Consider the following 19275-nt stretch of genomic DNA (forward strand, 5'->3'; position numbering starts at 1 on the left):
TCGAACCTCGAACATTTTAGTGTTCGCTCATCTCTATACACTATGTTTTATAGATAGGTTCCTAGGAGCCCTGACAGTGTTCTACACTATGTATTATAGATAGGTTCCTAGGAGCCCTGACAGTGTCATACACTATGTTTTATAGATAGGTTCTTAGGAGCCCTGACATTGTTCTACACTATATTTTATAGATAGATACCTAGGAGCCCTGACAGTGTTATAAACTATGTATTATAGATAGGTTCCTAGGAGCCTTGACAGTGTTCTACACTATGTTTTATAGATAGGTTCCTATGAGCCCTGACAGTATTATACACTATGTATTATAGATAGGTTCCTAGGAGCCCTGACAGTGTTCTACACTATGTTTTATAGATAGGTTCCTAGGAGCCCTGATAGTGTTTTAAGCCAATTTAAGGTGTGGTTCGAACCAAACTGATATACGGAGGTGATGTAAGACACCAGTGTACTGCACTTTTCAGTGTCTCTATAGTCTATGAGTGAAAGCAATAGTGCTGTAGTAATGGTTCGCTGTCCACGGTGCTGATTCCTCTATCAACCCTATATTGCTTCACGAATATCATTTCAATACAATTTATAAAAGCTCAGACCCAATGAGCCAAACCATTAAACCAATATGGTTGTGAGAAAGAACTTTTTAATTTGATATAAATGATGTCAATTTTATAAAAATAGAACCTACCAAGTGGCGGAAAATCTTGGCCCCCTAGACACGTACTGATTTCCAACTCCATCTCATGGCTGTCTTGCTCTATTCACAACTGTATTATAATAAATTCATTTCACATGGGCTAGTCACATAACAATTTTTTTGACAGTCCATTTACTGAACCATCCAAAATATAGAACATTCCTTTGGATCAACATGGTAGGTTTATAGGTTGGATTGGCTTCATTTTCAGTATCACTGCTGGGCGTTTGGGGAGAGGGTGACAAAGTGAACCTCCATTCTAACTGCGTAGATGCTATGGCTGCTACTAAGTGTTCGATGATAGGGATTAGGGTTGTCTCGGATCCTGGCAATGGAAGCAAGTGTCATCCAATATATACAACTTAAAGGGGCTTATCTTCTGAGCCATCTCTATGCAGTTCTTGTACATTCCACTGAATATAGGTGGACCATACTACCTTACCTAAGACTGAATTTACATTTATTTAACATAGTTCTTCATACCAGGTTTTCCCCGTTACTTATGGTACAAGTCAATGTGTTTTGTGTAGCAGTTGTCCACGACAATGTTCATGAATCCATCACTTTTGCTTTTTCTATAAAAATTTACTTTTTTTTTTTACTCTGAGACTGCAGTGTGTTATCCTCCACCGGAAAGTTAACAAGATTATCCATCTTCTTTTGTGCGTGGTCTGCATGCAGCTGTCTCTCTGGGCAATGTCTGTGTGTGAAAATAGAATGACCCCTCATTGTTTTATTGCCTAGGTTGTTCTACAATGGTCAAAGGAAACCTCCTCTGGGATGTCCCAATAGCCCTAGGAAAGAGAGTACTTGTCCTCATTGTAGAAGGGATCCTAAATTAAGGAGGTGGAGGCCAGCACCTTCCACCACTTTTACTGTGTAGGACATATATGACAAGAGGTCTTCATCTCTACCCAAGATAGGCCATGTACCTTTGTTTGCAGGCATTTGTGCTGTATACTTTTCTTTGCATTGATGACTCCTGACTGCTCTGTATATTTGTGTATGCTTCTGCCACTGTACCTGCCACTGCTGAGCAATTGTGCCACTTCTTGTTCTGGTATATGCTGGAGAAGAAGGGTTGAGATTATTCCCTTACATGCAGAACTTCTTTGTTCCTATAGAGTATAGACTATGCTGTCGGGGTATTTTTTGGGTTTCCGTAGTACATCCTATGGCTTGACTTTTCTGTTGTGCTAGAAAAGAAAAAACTCCCTATATTTGGAGTTTTCCCATGTCTTTTGGAGGGAGTCTACTCCGATCCTGCACTGTGAAGTGTTCATTGCAGCCACTATAGATGGGTGAACCTCTCAAGATTCCTTTAGTTTTTTTTGTAGTTTGGGTCTTAGGGCCTGTTCACACAGAGTAAATGCACGTGTAAAAATATGAATAACCATAACTTTAGAAACTCTGGTAGTCGGCTGCCCTATTCTTGGATAGACCTGCCTAATAAGAGGTGCTGTGTGTCTGCACCTGGCATTGTTACACTAATACTTGGATGGCTAATAGAGTTTACTTAGGAGAAATTGTAGAATGAATGACTATGGAGTTTCTGAACCACATAATATAACGCATTTCAGATTGCAAAATGTATTATTATATGGTAGCCTGCCATATTTCCTGGTGCACTGGTTTGTCATCTGGCAACTGGAAGACTTTGGGCTACATATAACTTTATGTGTGTTGTACTCTATAGGGTATGGACAAGGATGTATTATGGATTCTTGTATTAATGATTCCCATCCATAATGTGGAGGCTATAGAAATGTATGGACTCATTCTGTGTATCTGTACACATCTGAACACAAAGGCTTTCTTTCTCAAGGATTAAGTGAGAAATATCATGGCCCACTCCATCACATGCTGCATTATGGAGGTATTCTCCCCTGGAAGCTCGACTCATGGAGGAGACAAATATACTACGGTGACATCCATATACCAGAGGACAGGGGACGGCCTATAAATAAACACATGCTGTAGTTACATATATATGTATATATATATATATACAGTCCTATGAAAAAGTTTGGGCACCCCTATTAATCTTAATCATTTTTAGTTCTAAATATTTTGGTATTTGCAACAGCCATTTCAGTTTGATATATCTAATAACTGATGGACACAGTAATATTTCAGGATTGAAATGAGGTTTATTGTACTAACAGAAAATGCGCAATATGCATTAAACCAAAATTTGACCGGTGCAAAAGTATGGGTACCTCAACAGAAAAGTGACATTAATATTTAGTAGATCCTCCTTTTGCAAAGATAACAGCCTCTAGTCGCTTCCTGTAGCTTTTAATCAGTTCCTGGATCCTGGATAAAGGTATTTTGGACAAACAATTCAAGTTCAGTTAAGTTAGATGGTCGCCGAGCATGGACAGCCCGCTTCAAATCATCCCACAGATGTTCAATGATATTCAGGTCTGGGGACTGGGATGGCCATTCCAGAACATTGTAATTGTTCCTCTGCATGAATGCCTGAGGATTTGGAGCGGTGTTTTGGATCATTGTCTTGCTGAAATATCCATCCCCGGCGTAACTTCAACTTCGTCACTGATTCTAGGACATTATTCTCAAGAATCTGCTGATACTGAGTGGAATCCATGCGACCCTCAACTTTAACAAGATTCCCGATGCCGGCATTGGCCACACAGCCCCAAAGCATGATGGAACCTCCACCAAATTTTACAGTGGGTAGCATGTGTTTTTCTTGGAATGCTGTTTCTTTTTGGACGCCATGCATAACGCCTTTTTTTATAACCAAACAACTCAATCTTTGTTTCCAAAATGAAGCTGCCTTGTCCAAATGTGCTTTTTCATACCTCAGGCAACTCTATTTGTGGCGTACGTGCAGAAACGGCTTCTTTCTCATCACTCTCTCATACAGCTTCTATTTGTGCAAAGTGCGCTGTATAGTTGACCGATGCACAGAGACACCATCTGCAGCAAGATGATGCTGCAGCTCTTTGGAGGTGGTCTGTGGATTGTCCTTGACTGTTCTCACCATTCTTCTTCTCTGCCTTTCTGATATTTTTCTTGGCCTGCCACTTCTGGGCTTAACAAGAACTGTCCCTGTGGTCTTCCATTTCCTTACTATGTTCCTCACAGTGGAAACTGACAGGTTAAATCTCTGAGACAACGTTTTGTATCCTTCCCCTGAACAACTATGTTGAACAATCTTTGTTTTCAGATCATTTGAGAGCGGGCTGTCCATGTTCGGCGACCATCAAACTTAACTGAACTTGAATTGTTTTGTAGAAAGAAATGGTCCAAAATCCCTTCATCCAGGATCCAGGAACTGATTAAAAGCTACAGGAAGCGACTAGAGGCTGTTATCTTTGCAAAAGGAGGATGTACTAAATATTAATGTCACTTTTCTGTTGAGGTGCCCATATTTTTGCACCGGTCAAATTTTGGTTTAATGCATATTGCACATTTTCTGTTAGTACAATAAACCTCATTTCAATCCTGAAATATTACTGTGTCCATCAGTTATTAGATATATCAAACTGAAATGGCTGCTGCAAACACCAAAATATTTAGAACTAAAAATGATTAAGATTAATAGGGGTGCCCAAACTTTTTCATAGGACTGTATATATATATATATATATGGAACATCTTCATATAAGCTGATGGATAATCATTTTCTGACATCATTACAATGGTGCACAATTTAAGAATACAGAAATATTACTTGGCATTGCACCAAAGTACAGACAGACACACACTATTGGGTCACATGGGTCACATGGGTATGCCGAGTGTCGTGACATCACCAAAGAGACCTACAGAGAGTGCTGGACCCTGCAAGGAGGCCCAAAAGAGGTGACGGAAGGTCATTATATTTTTGTATTTTTTACATGTCCCCTGGGCCTCCACCTATTACACTCTGGGATCTGACGAGACCTCAGAGTATAGTAATTTTACTTCCGGTTTGTTCTGAACTTAATTGACTCGGAATTAATTACCTGAACCCAAATCTCGGGAGGTTCACCCATCTTGACTACTGACATCACAAGGAACATATCCTTTAAATCTGCAAGCACACATTACTATGACATCATCACAGCCTAGCACACACCATAAATTCCATTACCTATACATATTACTGTGACATCATCACAACTGACTAGAGATGGGTACAAGCTCATTTATCCCTGTTTATAATAAAGCTCACACTACTGTGACATCATCAGAATAGAGAACAGCTATAAATACAGAGAGTATAGGGATATAATCAGTAACAGAATGTAGCCTGTAAATAGACACATTTAGTATGACATCATTATTAGAGATGAGTGAACAGTAAAATGTTCGATATTCGATATTCGTTTCGAATAGCCGCTCAATATTCGGCTACTCGAACGAATATCGAACCCCATTATAGTCTATGGGGAAAAAATGCTTCATTTCAGGGGATCCAACCATTCCACTCAGGAGGGTCACCAAGTTCACTATCACACCCCAGGAAATTATGCCAACACCCTGGAAAGCAACTGGTACAGCAGGGGAAGCATGTCTGGGGGCATCTAACATGCCCAAGTCATTGTATTATGTCGGGATCCCTGTCAGCTTGCGATATGCGGCAATTCAGCCAATCAACGCTGGTTCTGCCGGAGGCTTGTCTGTGAGGAGGCGGAGTCTAAGAATCGGACCAGAATGGAGACTGCTCTTAGACTAAGACTCTGCCTCTTAGACTCCGTCTCCACCGGCAGACCAGTGTTGCTATAGCATTTGGCCAATCAACGCTGGTCAATGCATTCCTATGCCGAGATGTAGCAGTGCTGGCTGATGTAGCAGTGTCCGATGTAGCAATCCGATGCAGCAGAGCTGAGTATGTAGCAGGTCCAGCTCTGCTACATCGGACTGCTACATCGGACACTGCTACATCGGCCAGCACTTAGGGTTGAGCCGATCTTGACATTTCAGGATCGTTTTTAAAATCCGATTTCCGATCATTTGGAGATTGGATTTTAAAAACGATCCTATTCACTACACAGCATGTAGTCCAAAAATTGTTTCAAGTTTTGGACCCCACGCTGTGTAGTGATTAACCCCCCACCGGTGTCAACTTACCTGCATAGCTGCAGCTCCCAGCTCCTCTTCCTGGTCCGGTCCTCTGTCCACATGTCTTCAGAGCGCCCTGCCTCCCGAGACTAGTATTATGGAGAAGGCGGGGCTTAAGAGAGTGTGGGCGGGTACTGGGAGGGGAGACATGAGTGATGCACTCACGTCTCCCGCCCACACTCTCCAGCCGCATTAAGCCCCGCCTACTCCCTGCAGCGCTACAATACTAGTCTAGAGAGGCGGGGTCCTCTGTCCTGGACCTGCTACACACTCGCTGCATCGGACTGCTACATTGGACACTGCTACATCGACCAGCACTGCTACATCGGAGATGAAGCAGAGCTGGCCGTTAGCTGAGCTCGGCTACTCTGGAGTAGCCGAGCTGAGCGCAAGGTCCAGTATAGCAGTGCTGGCTGATGCAGCAGGGCTGAGTGTGTAGCAGGTTCAGCTCTGCTTCATCTCGGCATAGGAATGCACTGACCAGCGTTGATTGGCCGAATGCCGTACTTCTGTATGGCATTTCGCCAATCAACGCTGGTCAATGCATTCCTATGGGAAAAAATCATCTCGCGCATATCGCAAGCTGACAGGGATCCCGACCAGATAGAGCCCCAAAGAGCTGTGTGAGTAACATTCCCCCCTAAATAAAGGTAATCCCTAGCTAACCCTGCCTGTAGATCTATCCCTGTCTCACAGTCACATAGTTCACAGTCTCAAATTAATCGAACGTTAAACTCACCATTCGTATAAATTGGAGGTCACCGGATTTCGGCCACCAATTTCTTTTTCCGATTATTTTTAACTGCCTCCATTGTCGTATTTCCTGTCCCACCTCCTCTGCACAGTTATTGGTGCAAAAAACGCACCACAGAAGGTGGGAGGGGATACGAATTTTACTGCATTTGCTTTGTGATATTCGATTGTAATCGAACACCTCGAACGGCCTGATATTCGATCGAATATGTATTCGATCGAATGGTATTCGCTCATCTCTAATCATTATATATATCAGTGTATACATGGACACACATTAGTATGACATTATAACTTATCTCCTATCTATCTATCTATCTATCTATCTATCTATCTATCATCTATCTATCTATCTTCATATTATCTATCTATCCTCCTATCTATCTATCTATCTATCTATCTATCTATCTCCTATCTATCTATCTATCTATCTATCTATCTATCTATCTATCTTCATATTATCTATCTATCCTCCTATCTATCTATCTATCTATCTATCTATCTCCTATCTATCTATCTATCTATCTATCTATCTATCTATCTTCATATTATCTATCTATCCTCCTATCTATCTATCTATCTATCTATCTATCTATCTATCTATCTCTCTCTCTCTCTCTCTCTCTCTCTCTCTCTCTATCTCCTGTTGTTTATATATTGACTAGCTAATATATATTTCTACTGTATATTTCTATCTTCTATTTTCTTATTATCTACCTTTTTTAATTTGTGTATTAGCTATCTTCAATTTACAAATTATATGATCTATTTTCTATCTATTTACATGTTATCTATCTATCTATCTATCTATTATCTATCTATCTATCTATCTATCTATCTCCTATCTATCTATCTATCTATCTATCTATCTATCTATCAATTATCTATCTATCTATCTATCTATCTATCATCTATCTATCTATCTATCTATCTATCTATCTATCTATCTCCTATCTATCTATCTATCTATCTATCTATTATCTATCTATCTATCTATCTATCTCCTATCTATCTATCTATCTATCTATCTATCTATCAATTATCTATCTATCTATCTATCTATCTATCATCTATCTATCTATCTATCTATCTATCTATCTCCTATCTATCTATCTATCTATCTATCTATCTTCTATCTATCTATCTATCTATCTATCTATCTATCTATCTATCTATCTATTATCTATCTATCTATCTATCTATCTATCTCCTATCTATCTATCTATCTATCTATCTATCAATTATCTATCTATCTATCTATCTATCTATCTCCTATCTATCTATCTATCTATCTATCTTCTATCTATCTATCTATCTATCTATCTATCTATCTATCTCCTATCTATCTATCTATCTATCTATCTATCTATCTTCTATCTATCTATCTATCTATCTATCTATCTATCTATCTATCTATCTCCTATCTATCTATCTATCTATCTATCAATTATCTATCTATCTATCTATCTATCTATCTCCTATCTATCTATCTATCTATCTATCTATCTATCTCCTATCTATCTATCTATCTATCTATCTTCTATCTATCTATCTATCTATCTATCTATCTATCTATCTATCTATCTATCATCTATCTATCTATCTATCTATCTATCTATCTATCTCCTATCTATCTATCTATCTATCAATTATCTATCTATCTATCTATCTATCTATCTATCTATCTCCTATCTATCTATCTATCTATCTATCTATCTATCTATCTATCTATCTTCTATCTATCTATCTATCTATCTATCTACCTATCTTTCACTCTTATATCTAATTCCTTTTATCCATAGATCTTCTTCCCATACTATGTATCAATCTATTCGTTTTCACACAGGTAGCGAATCAGTTATTATAGGAAAAAAAATAGAGAAAAAAACAGCAAAAAAACTGTGGATAACCTCTTGGCTACCAGATTTTTTTTTAACATTCGATTTTAAACAAAAAAAATAAAATAAAAAAAAATACAGAACCTCTTACCCGCACCCTCCATCTTCCAACCTAAGTGTGAATAATTCAGGCATAATGTGGCGGTACAGCATTAATAATCTTCAAAACCATGTACTGCTAAAATGAAAAAAAAAAAACTCAAACTCTGACAATACGGCGTACACGAAGGAGGAAATATTTGCAGATATTAAACAGGGTGGGTTTTCAGGACTTGGCTGGGCTCCCGCCTGCATCGCGGCTTTGTAATAAAAGCTAGTGTTTCTGCACTTATTTTCAAATGCATAATTTAGAGTTTGTTGGAAGGTAAGGTCAGACGGAGGGGGAAATCAGCATTTTTATAAACATCACCCCTTGCTTGCCAGTATATGGCAATCCATATGTGCGCGTACCGCAGCCCTGAGAGACTGCACGGCTCTGCAGCGCTGCCTACAGTTACTGCATGACTGTGCAAACCTTTATTCTAATTTGTGCTCCTTTAATACTATTGTGTGGCTTGTGGGTCAGAAAAAATCTCAAATTTAAGGATTTTTTCTTTTGTTTTATGTAAATTTTTTTTACTAACGTGTTATACTTTCTGAACTATGCAGTGTTCCAGTTCCTCCACGTTTTCAAGGTCTCTGCTGTAAGTAGATCGAAAACATTGTACGGATCTAATACTTCTCACAGCTGAGAGTTTGTAACAATTGTATCTAGTCCTATCATCTTCAACAGCAACAAATCTGCGTCTTATTCTTGGACCGGGTTCACACGGAGTATTGTGGCTTGTCATTTGGTACGTACATGCCGCGGGATCTTTTGCGGGCCGTATACGCTCCCATTGTTTTCAATTTTGCGGCCGCCACATGATTTTGTGGCGGCCGCAAAATAGCGCCGCGTATACGGCCCGCAAAAGATCCAGCGGCGTGTACGTACCAAATGACGAGCCACAATACTCCGTGTGAACCCGGCCTTAGGGCTCATTCACACAACAGGATTCCATGGCTGTGTACTGGGTGTTGTATTAAAAGCCTGCAAAGTGCCCCATAGACTTTGGAGTATGGGAGAAAATCCACACAAACACGAGAAGAACATGCAAACTCTTTGAAGATGTTTTGTCCTCGTCAGGATTCGAACCCAGGACTCCAGCACTGCAAGGCTACAATGCTAACCACTGAGCCACCATACAATAATTGTTTTTGCAATGCTCTGTGTGAATGATCCAAGGAGTGATAAGCTATTTCTTGGGCTGATTTCTCAGTTCCTCCAATGGATGCATGTCTTTGGGCGATCCATGGTTTGCCATCGGGTGTACAATGCACAATACAAGTCATGTGACTATAGTCTTAGGCTGGGTTCACATTTGCGTCGGAGTCTCGTGGAAACTCCATTACAAAAACCACCAAAAATCATCAGAGAAAAAAGTGCTGCATGGAGGACTTTCCGTTTTGAAACAGCGGATACCTGACAGACCCCATTATAGTCTCTTGTAATGGTTGTTGTTGTGGACTGGCTCTGTACGTCATATGGGTCCGTCAGGGGCGCTACTGGGAACCCAGCGTTACAGTGTTTCAGGTGAAAGGTGTCTCCATGCAGTTCAGCCTCAGCACTGAGGATTGCCTAGACTAGATACCATATTATTTACCTCTGATCTATGGACATCCCCATACCCTAACCCCAACCCCTTCTACATTACAATGGTATGTCGCAATTTCTGTGTATCCCATAGTCAAATTTGCCCCCCTCTTTCAAACATACTGACTTGCAATTGCAATTGTCTACATGTCATATCGGCTTAATCTAAAATAGAGCAAGGGAGAAGGTTTTATGACTCAGATTGACAGATATCAGAGATCAAAGTTTTCTGAGAGTGGCCAGTGGGCCCCATTACCCCACGGGCCCATAGGTCAGCTTCACATGCTAAGCTTTACATCATGTTTGGCCTTGCACCTGGTGATCTTAGGCTTATTTACAGAGGTTTGAGCTCCAGATAGACAGTCCTGGTGCTGATATCACTTCTAGAGCCAATATGAAGTTCTATAGTGAGTGATACAATAGAGGACAGGGACAGGTGATTTTTACGTGGTACGCTCTAAGTTAGAGATGAGCGAGTACTGTTTGGATCAGCCGAACCGAACAGCACGCTCCATAGAAATGAATGGATGCACCTGGTACTTCCGCTTTGACGGCGGCCGGCCGCTTAACCCCCCACGTGCCGGCTATGTCCATTCATTTATACGCGAGCGTGCTTTTCGGATCGGCTGATCTGAACAGTACTCGCTCATCTCTACGGTCTTCAGCACTATGTTGTCTCCATCTGTGAGTTTCGCGTGGTCTACATCTTCATGCCCGAGTTGTTTTTATGCCTAGAGGCTTCTACTCAACAATACAGCACTTACCGTTGACCAAGGCAAATGTAGTAGATCAAAAATTTCCCAAATTTACTTGTGAAGTTGGCCTCCTATTGCATTGCGATACATATCACCCATTCTATTACCAATGGTTGTTCATAGAGGTTGCATGGTTGTGTACTGGTGTCACTCACTTATCCCAGCTCCTTTCCCAGCCATGTTACAACAGGTGACCCATAACATCTGCCTAATTTGCTACCTAGAGGAACAATTCCAGTTCTCCTTCACAGTGGAATAAGGTTACCAAGACACCAAGTATCTAAAAACATGTCACTGCCATCTTGTTGTAATTTTGCCCAGGCCTATGAACGCTCCTTATTTTCCTAGAAATGTCTTCATACAGATTTGAGTTCTTTGACCCTACACCACTCCTATTGTCTACATCAATCCAAGACTCCACCAGATGAGCATAACCTCATTGCAGAAATCTCCTTGGAGGGCTTTTAGGGTGAAGAATGTAAAATCCATTAGACTCTATACCCTGGTTTATCCCATACTTACCAATTCTCCTGAAATGTCCAAGAGCCTAAATAAAGGGGAGACCACCTGGACTCCCAGAAGAGTGGGCAACTTTCTTAGGCCTGGTGGAAAGCTCCTGCATCTGTCCGGCTCTCTGTCATTTAACCCCTTAAGGACCAGGCCATTTTTTGGTTTCGCATTTTCGTTTTTCCCTCCTCACATTTCAAGAGCCATAACTTTTTCATTTTTCAGTTCACAGAGTCACATGATAGCTTATTGTTTGCGGGACAAATTGTACTTTGTAATGGCACCATTCAATATGCTGTGCAATGTACTGGAAAGCTGGAAAAAAATTCAGAATGAGGCGCAATTGGAGAAAAAATGCATTTGCGCCATTTTCTTATGGGTTTAATTTTTACAGCATTCACTGTTTGGTACAAATGACATGTTACCTGTGTTCTACGTGTCAGTACAAACGCGGTGATACCAAATTTATATAGTATTTGAAATTTTTTGATACTTTTAAAAAAATGATAAACTTTGCAAAATAGAAAAAAAAAATTGTGTCATCATGTTCTAACACCTGTAACTTTTTCATATTTCCATGTATGGAGCTGGTTGTGGTGTCTTTTTATGCAGGACAAGATGACGTTTCTATTGATACCATTTGGGGAAAGATCCGATGGTTTGATCACTTTTTATTCAATTTTTTATAGGAGGCAAAGTGTTGAAAAAAACGCTTTTTGGCTGTTTTTATTTTTTTTGCCGCTACGCCGTTCGCAGTACGGGATAAATGTTTTAATATTCTAATAGTTCGGGCATTTTGGAGCGCAGGGATACCTAATATGTTTATGTTTAATGTTCTTTAATTACTATTATAGCTGATCTAGGGAAAGGGGGGTGATTTGAACTTTTATATTTTTTTTATTTTTTTAATACTTTTAAAAACTTTTTTTTTTCTTCTGTTACATTTATGATCAGACCCCTTAGGTACCCTGAAACCTAGGGGGTCTGATCGCTCATACTATTCACTGCAATACTACAGTACTGCAGTGAATAGCAGAATCCCAGCACTTCTATTAGACGCTGCCTCTGGCCTCTGGCATCGTCTAATAGATCTAGTGCAGAGACAAGCCTGGAAGCCTTCAATAGGCTTCCGGCTGTCATAGCAACCGATCACCGCCCTCATGTGACGTTCAGGAGGGCGGCGATCGGCGAAACATGGCGGCGCCCATGCCGCCGGCGCCGTTTACACACTGCGGTCACGTTTGACCGCAGTGTGTAAAGGGTTAACAGCAGCGATCGGCTCAGGCACCGACCGCTGCTGTTAGTGGCAGGTCCTGGCTGTATTATACAGCCGGCATCTGCCGTGTATGGAGCGAGCTCAGCGTGTGAGCTCGCTCCATACATCCCCATGCGACCCATGACGTACAGTTACGTCAAGGGTCGCTAAGGGGTTAATATGTGGTATAGGCACTTTATGTAATGGTCAAGTCCAATAAAGGGCCAGGGCCAGCACGTTTGCTTGTTCATGTTGCAAAAAATGGATGCCTTGCCCCAAAGGGAGTACGGCCATATCGATGAGGATACTTAAATGTTTGCAAGTAAGGTTTAGCCTGCATCAAATAGGATCTACGTCTACATCTAGTAATATAGCTACTTAAAGAGGTTGTGCCATTATGGGTACTCATTCCTTACCCACATGGGGCTAGGGGATATGTGCCCAATTACTGGGGGTCCAGGTTCCCAAGCAATCAAGAGAACAGGGAGCCAACAAGACACCTCAAAGCCTTCTTGTGAATAGAGCAGCAGTGCACTTGTGTCATGGCTCTCCATTTACTGCTATGGGGGTGGGGTGGGGTGGAGTTACAGTCCTGAGGATAGGAGATAAGTGTCCATATTGGCACAATCCCTTAAATTTTTTGCACCTGTTTGCAATGGGTTGAAAAACCTAAATCATTGGAAGGGGGTTCACATACTTAAGCCTATTAGTGTATGTGTAAACCTTTTACCCTACATATAAGTACAGTATTAATAAACCCATACAGCGTCTTATGGATCTAGTATGAGTGATCATCTATAAGACAATATTCCGTTTCCTCTATTGTAGGACCATGGTCCTATAGTAGTCCAGTAAATATATTATTAAGGTATTTGATGGCTATTACATTAGGTATACATAGGGTTGCGTGTCTGATATCCCTGTATACAAGGCATTGCACATTCCTGCACATTTCCTCCGCCACATGGCAGTGAAGGGGTTGACTGGCTATCCTGTGATGATGACTATTGTCTGGCTGGACGGTGGGTGAGATTTAGCATGTACAGCACGAGAGGGTCTCCCATTAATCACCGCTCTTTAATTAACAGCTCTGAGCTCGCAGGGAGCCTGGTGTAGGGGCATATGAGGGGTCTGAACTCCGCCACGGCTGGCAGGGCAAGCAGCACGGCAGGGCAGAGGGGAGCAGAGCAGACACAGCAGATGGCGTGACTGCAGATTAAGAAAATATGGGAAATATCTGACCGATAGATACTGGGAGACAATTACCTGGAATACAGCGGCTGCACCGTACTGTTACAGCAACTCGCCAAGTCTAATAAGCTCAGAGATATATATTACTGTACACAGTCATCTTTATGTATGACATCACATCTATAGACAGAGTATACGACTGTATGACATATTACCGAGTACCATCAGATATAGATAATGATCAGGTCACAATAGACATAACACATTTATTATACATAGAATTACGCACAACATTACATTATTGTACACATCTATATACAGGGTATACAATTGTATGACATATTACCCAGTGCCGCTTATACGTATAGATGACCTTCATACTACATAATAGACATAGTAATACATATACATCTGTAGGTTTATGCACTTTATTTCAAAAACTAGTATATATGACCTATAGGGAATATTTTACTGGATTCCTGTCTTCTGGAGGAGATATATAATATATGGTCAAAAGTAAGTAGACACCAAACCATCACAAGCTACACACGTGGACAAAATTGTTGCTCCCCTCGTTTAATGAAAGAAAAACCCACAATGGTCACAAAAATAACTTGAATCGGATAAACTGGAATTTGCCAAACTACATGTTGACAAGTCACAAAGCTTCTGGGAGAATGTCCTGTGGACAGATGAGACAAAAATCGAACTTTTTGGCAAGGCACATCAGCTCTATGTTCACAGATGGAAAAATGAAGCATATCTTGAAATGAACACTGTCCCGACTGTGAAATATGGAGGAGGCTCAGTTATGTGCTGAGGCTGCTTTGCTGCATCTGGTTCAGGGTGTCTTGAATCTGTGCAGGGTACAATGAAATCTCAAGACTATCAAGGAATTCTAGAGAGAAAGCTTGGCCTTAGTCGCAGGTCACGGGTCTTGCAACAGGATAATGACACAAAACACCCAAGAATGGCTAAGAGGGAAACATTGGACTATTCTGAGGTGGCCTTCTATGAGCCCTGACCTAAATCCTATTGAGCATCTTTAGAAGGAGCTGAAACATGGTGTTTGGAAAAGGCCCTTCAAACCCAAGACAGCTGGAGCAGTTTGCTCATGAGGAGTGGGCCAAAATACCTGCTGAGAGGTGAAGAAGTCTTATTGACAGTTACACGAATCGTTGGATTGCAGTGATTGCAACAAAATATTACGTTACGGGAACCGTCATTTGTGTCCAGGCCGGTTTCATGAGGTTTATTTTTTTTTAAATTCTGTTGAAGCGAAAAGCAATGTCTGACTTTCATTTGTGCCTTTTCATAGAATTTTTATTTATTATTATTTTTGTCAGATCCAAGCTATTTCTGTGACCATTGTGGGGTTTTCTTTCATTAAACGAGTGTATATGAGCTTGTTGGCTATCCTATTCTAAAACCATTATCATCCTCTGGGCTCTTACATTCTGACTATTATCCTGGCGATGGCCTTTGGTTATGTTCTTGACCACTATTGCTTCAGCTCTATTGCTGCCAATCCTTGGTTATTCTGGGGACTGAAACCTTGGGATCCTCCTGCAACAAATACCACACCTCATTTCGAAGGGGTATAGGGTGAAGACTGGGAATCCCTTAGACTATATACTCTAGTCTAGCCAGTGCCAAGTGGATTACAATTTATTAACTAATCCATATCTCTGTTACGTGACTGTAGCGGTCTGGTTCACTATCAAAGATGGCGTTGAGGTCAGGGTTTTGGACAGGCCACCAAGTGTGTCATATCTTTGTGCGGTATGCTTTTGTATTACCCCAACCATGCATTGAAAACAAGGGGCTGTCAAAAATCTCCATACTATTTTCTGGCCTACCAAATTTTGCTACAGTAGACAATATGTATTCCACCAAGAAGCTTGTCAATATTTCCATTAGACGACCACATAGTCATAAGATTCAGCACTCCCGAGACTCCCAATAGGTTTTATGTCCATCATGATCAGATCTAGTAGAATAAAATCTAATGAACCGACTTGTAGCCAAATGGCGTTCCATGATAGCGCCATATTCTTGCCAAAACTTCTGAAATCAATTATTACAAAGGACGTTCACATGATGAAGTGTGTCCAACATGTAAAGTGTAGACATTGCTATTTCTTAGTGGATCCCTGCTCTGGGTAATACAGTGTTGTTCCCAATAAACAATCCCTTTAAGAATTTTCACCAAATCCAATTCCTTATTACTAGGGTTGAGCCGATCTTGAGATTTCAGGATCGATTTTAAAATCTGATTTCCGATCATTTTCCAGCCGATCCCGATCGTGAAATTTGCTCGATCGTCAATTGGGATCCGATCTTTTCCAAACTCGATCGCTCAACCCTACTTATTACACCTGCAGTAAAAGTTTTCTCATAGCCTTAAAATATGGCATAAATGACTCTTAGATGTGGATCTCACCTGTGGGATCAGTGTCAGAAGAGCTCTATCGCTCACAGTGTAGCAGAGCTTAGCTTATGTATGTCTTTTCCAGAAGCCTCCTCTTTTCCCTTCCCCTATCCATAGACTTCTATGTATAAAGTAACTCAACCTGTTAAATGGAGGCAGAAACATATTTATTTAATAAGATACATTATAAGGTTTCTTGGCAGAACTGATATACTTTCTTTACCTCCAGTAGTTAAAAGAATCTGTCCTGGGTCATGTGATGATCACACAGGTACATGGCTTGTTATAGTACTGTATTGTAATGAGCCGGGTCTCTGTATGTTCATACAGTGGTAGGTTCCAAAACTGCAACACTTAGATGTGTACGTGTGTATAGTGGCGGCACTATTACACAGAGGTGCCTATCACATGTGATTACTGACGTCAGTAAATATACACAATAAGCACTTGGGGATAACGTTTTCTACCAAGACGGCTGTCAGTATCTGCCCTATCAGCAAACATGGGTAAGAAGGTTTCATGATGAAGGACACACTTGGAAATGTATCAAATATATATATATATATATATATATACACACACACATGCTATGTGCTTAGCGGATCCAGCACTGAATAAGTCTCCATTGTGTGTAGCTCTTCCCTCATCCTACAGGAAACAAGATGGTCTTAAAATTAATCTGGAAAGCAGCAATTAGTAAATTAGGTTAGCAGAGTGTTGCTGCGGAAGTCAGTCCTGCCAGGTGCATGAGAATCCGTGGCAGGATATATATTATTTGCTGTCATTAAAGTGACATTTTGATAAATGGTTTGGAGTGGTAGGAACGAGGACCGACTACTTCCCCCGACCAGAGACATGGAACATGCTATATTTCAGTAAGGAGCCAAGTTGAGGCAGCTCAGAGCCTGCAAACCCCTCCTGGAAACGTCTAAGGAAGCGAGCGGCCAAATCTGTGCGCTTAATTAATCCCAATTACTCCAAATAAAGGGAACGCAGTCACCCCTCAACCCATTGGAAAAATAATATTTCAATCTTGTGTAGCACAGCCAGCGAACACAGAAAACTTCAGTGTGTAGATGTTGTCTACGCCATTCATGTGTGTCTAGTTGTGTAGATGTGTATAGATGATTCGATATAAAACAGTCTGACACAGTGTGCACTCCTTGCTTTATACATAACGGGAAATCTTTAGTGACTTTCAATATCCTCATGACTCAAGTTCCTTGGCAATAGATTGGCATAAAACACGCCAAGGGGACCCAAGGAGTACTTGCAACAACCAATAATCTTGTGTCTTCATTGTATCATACCCAGTGGAGGGGTTGTACTAAATTTTTAACTTAGGACCTATGTACAGTTGACGGGATAAGAGTTTGCAGGGGTCTGACAATGGGACTCACAATGGTCTGCCAATCATGAGAACAAGGGTCCTGTATTGCCCATATGAATGGAGGGGCAGGTTGAGCATGTGCAATGCCAATTCATTCATTTTAAGAAGCTGAGTTCAACATTTACGAGTACGGTAGTGAACCATCTTCAGCAGTCTCACGTAGATCAATGGGACATACTGGACTTGCTCGTCCATTAATTCAGGGACCTTTGGAGCCCTGTTCTTGTCATCAGTAGGGTCCCAGCATGAAGACCACCTAGCAATTGATGTTGTGATCACCTGATACAACTCCATTTAAGTCAGTATGTTGGCGGTATATAGGCTATAGTACGTATTTTATCTAGGATTTCCACTTAAGATGACCATACGTGTTAGGTTTTGGAAGGCCGTGATGTAGTCATTCAATCAATGGTAGGATCATTCGCCAAACCCATAAACAGTCTTTTGTGGTATTTTTGTAACCAATCCTTGGCCACATGTAGAATAATGGCCTCCAACCTCGGGATCCCCAGTTGCTCAAAAATAGAGTTGGGCGAGCCTTGCAAGATTCGTTTTGGGTTCTGATGGCTCGGGTCCCTGATTCAGGTTGAATAAGTTGGAAGGTACATTGAAGTGAAATTATTATACTGTAAGGTCTCTTCAGTCCCCAGAATATAATTTCTTCTCACCTTCTCTCACCTCGTTTGGGCCTTTCTCTAGGTCTTCTCCATAACATTAAGTGCCTGATATGCTACTGTGGCCCAATCACAGGCCTCAGCGGTGACCCTGGACACATGACATCACAAGGAGAGCGCTGAATGCCACGAGGAGGCCCAAATTAGGTGAGGAAAGCTGAGACGAATTGTTTTTTATTTTGTTCACCTCCCCTGGGCCTTCACCTATCATACTCTGGGATCTGAAGATATCCCACAGTGTAATCATTTACTGCAATGGCGGCCATTTTAGTTCATCAGATGAATCACTCATTGGTTGCAGTTTCTGGCTTCTTCTCTTAGCAGAAATCTGAATTTGTGAAAGTGCTCGTGTCACGCCGACTACCGATGGCAGCTATTTATGGCAGCCTGTACTCTGCCGAAAGCACTTATATATGTTTTCTTGTAAGTTTACTGTTCCTTTAAATTACTTTGCACTACAGTTGAAGCCATGTGCGGTGCGTAAGTGCTGCAATGAGGGCATTTGTTTGTGTCTTCTGTCCTGTGGATAGTTGATGGACCATGCCAGGAGATGGTCTCCACGTACCAGGCAGCTCTCCACAATAATCCAGCTACAAGAGCCTAATTACTATTTCCACAGACGTGCTGCACAGCAGTTCTCTCCTGCCAAATTCATAGTCTGGGCTCCTGACTGTTTTCCAGAAGCACCTGCTTTTTCCCTCTGCATCCTACCATGGAGACCAGGACAGGAGCTGTAATATATCCTGTGCCAGAAGCATCCATGGAGGTCTAATTGGTAAAACTCCTTAATGAGTAATTGAGAAAATACATAAATTAAGTTTTGTTTAAATCCAAGATTTACCTACATAACGTGACCCTATGTGGGCCATGTCTATAGACAAGATGGGCACTATATGCCATGTAAGCCATGATTCTGTAAAATTGGAGCTTAAATGGAGAAGATTTCTTATTTGGAGGACCTATC

Source organism: Leptodactylus fuscus, chromosome 6 (assembly GCF_031893055.1).
Source record: "Leptodactylus fuscus isolate aLepFus1 chromosome 6, aLepFus1.hap2, whole genome shotgun sequence".
NCBI lineage: Eukaryota > Metazoa > Chordata > Amphibia > Anura > Leptodactylidae > Leptodactylus > Leptodactylus fuscus.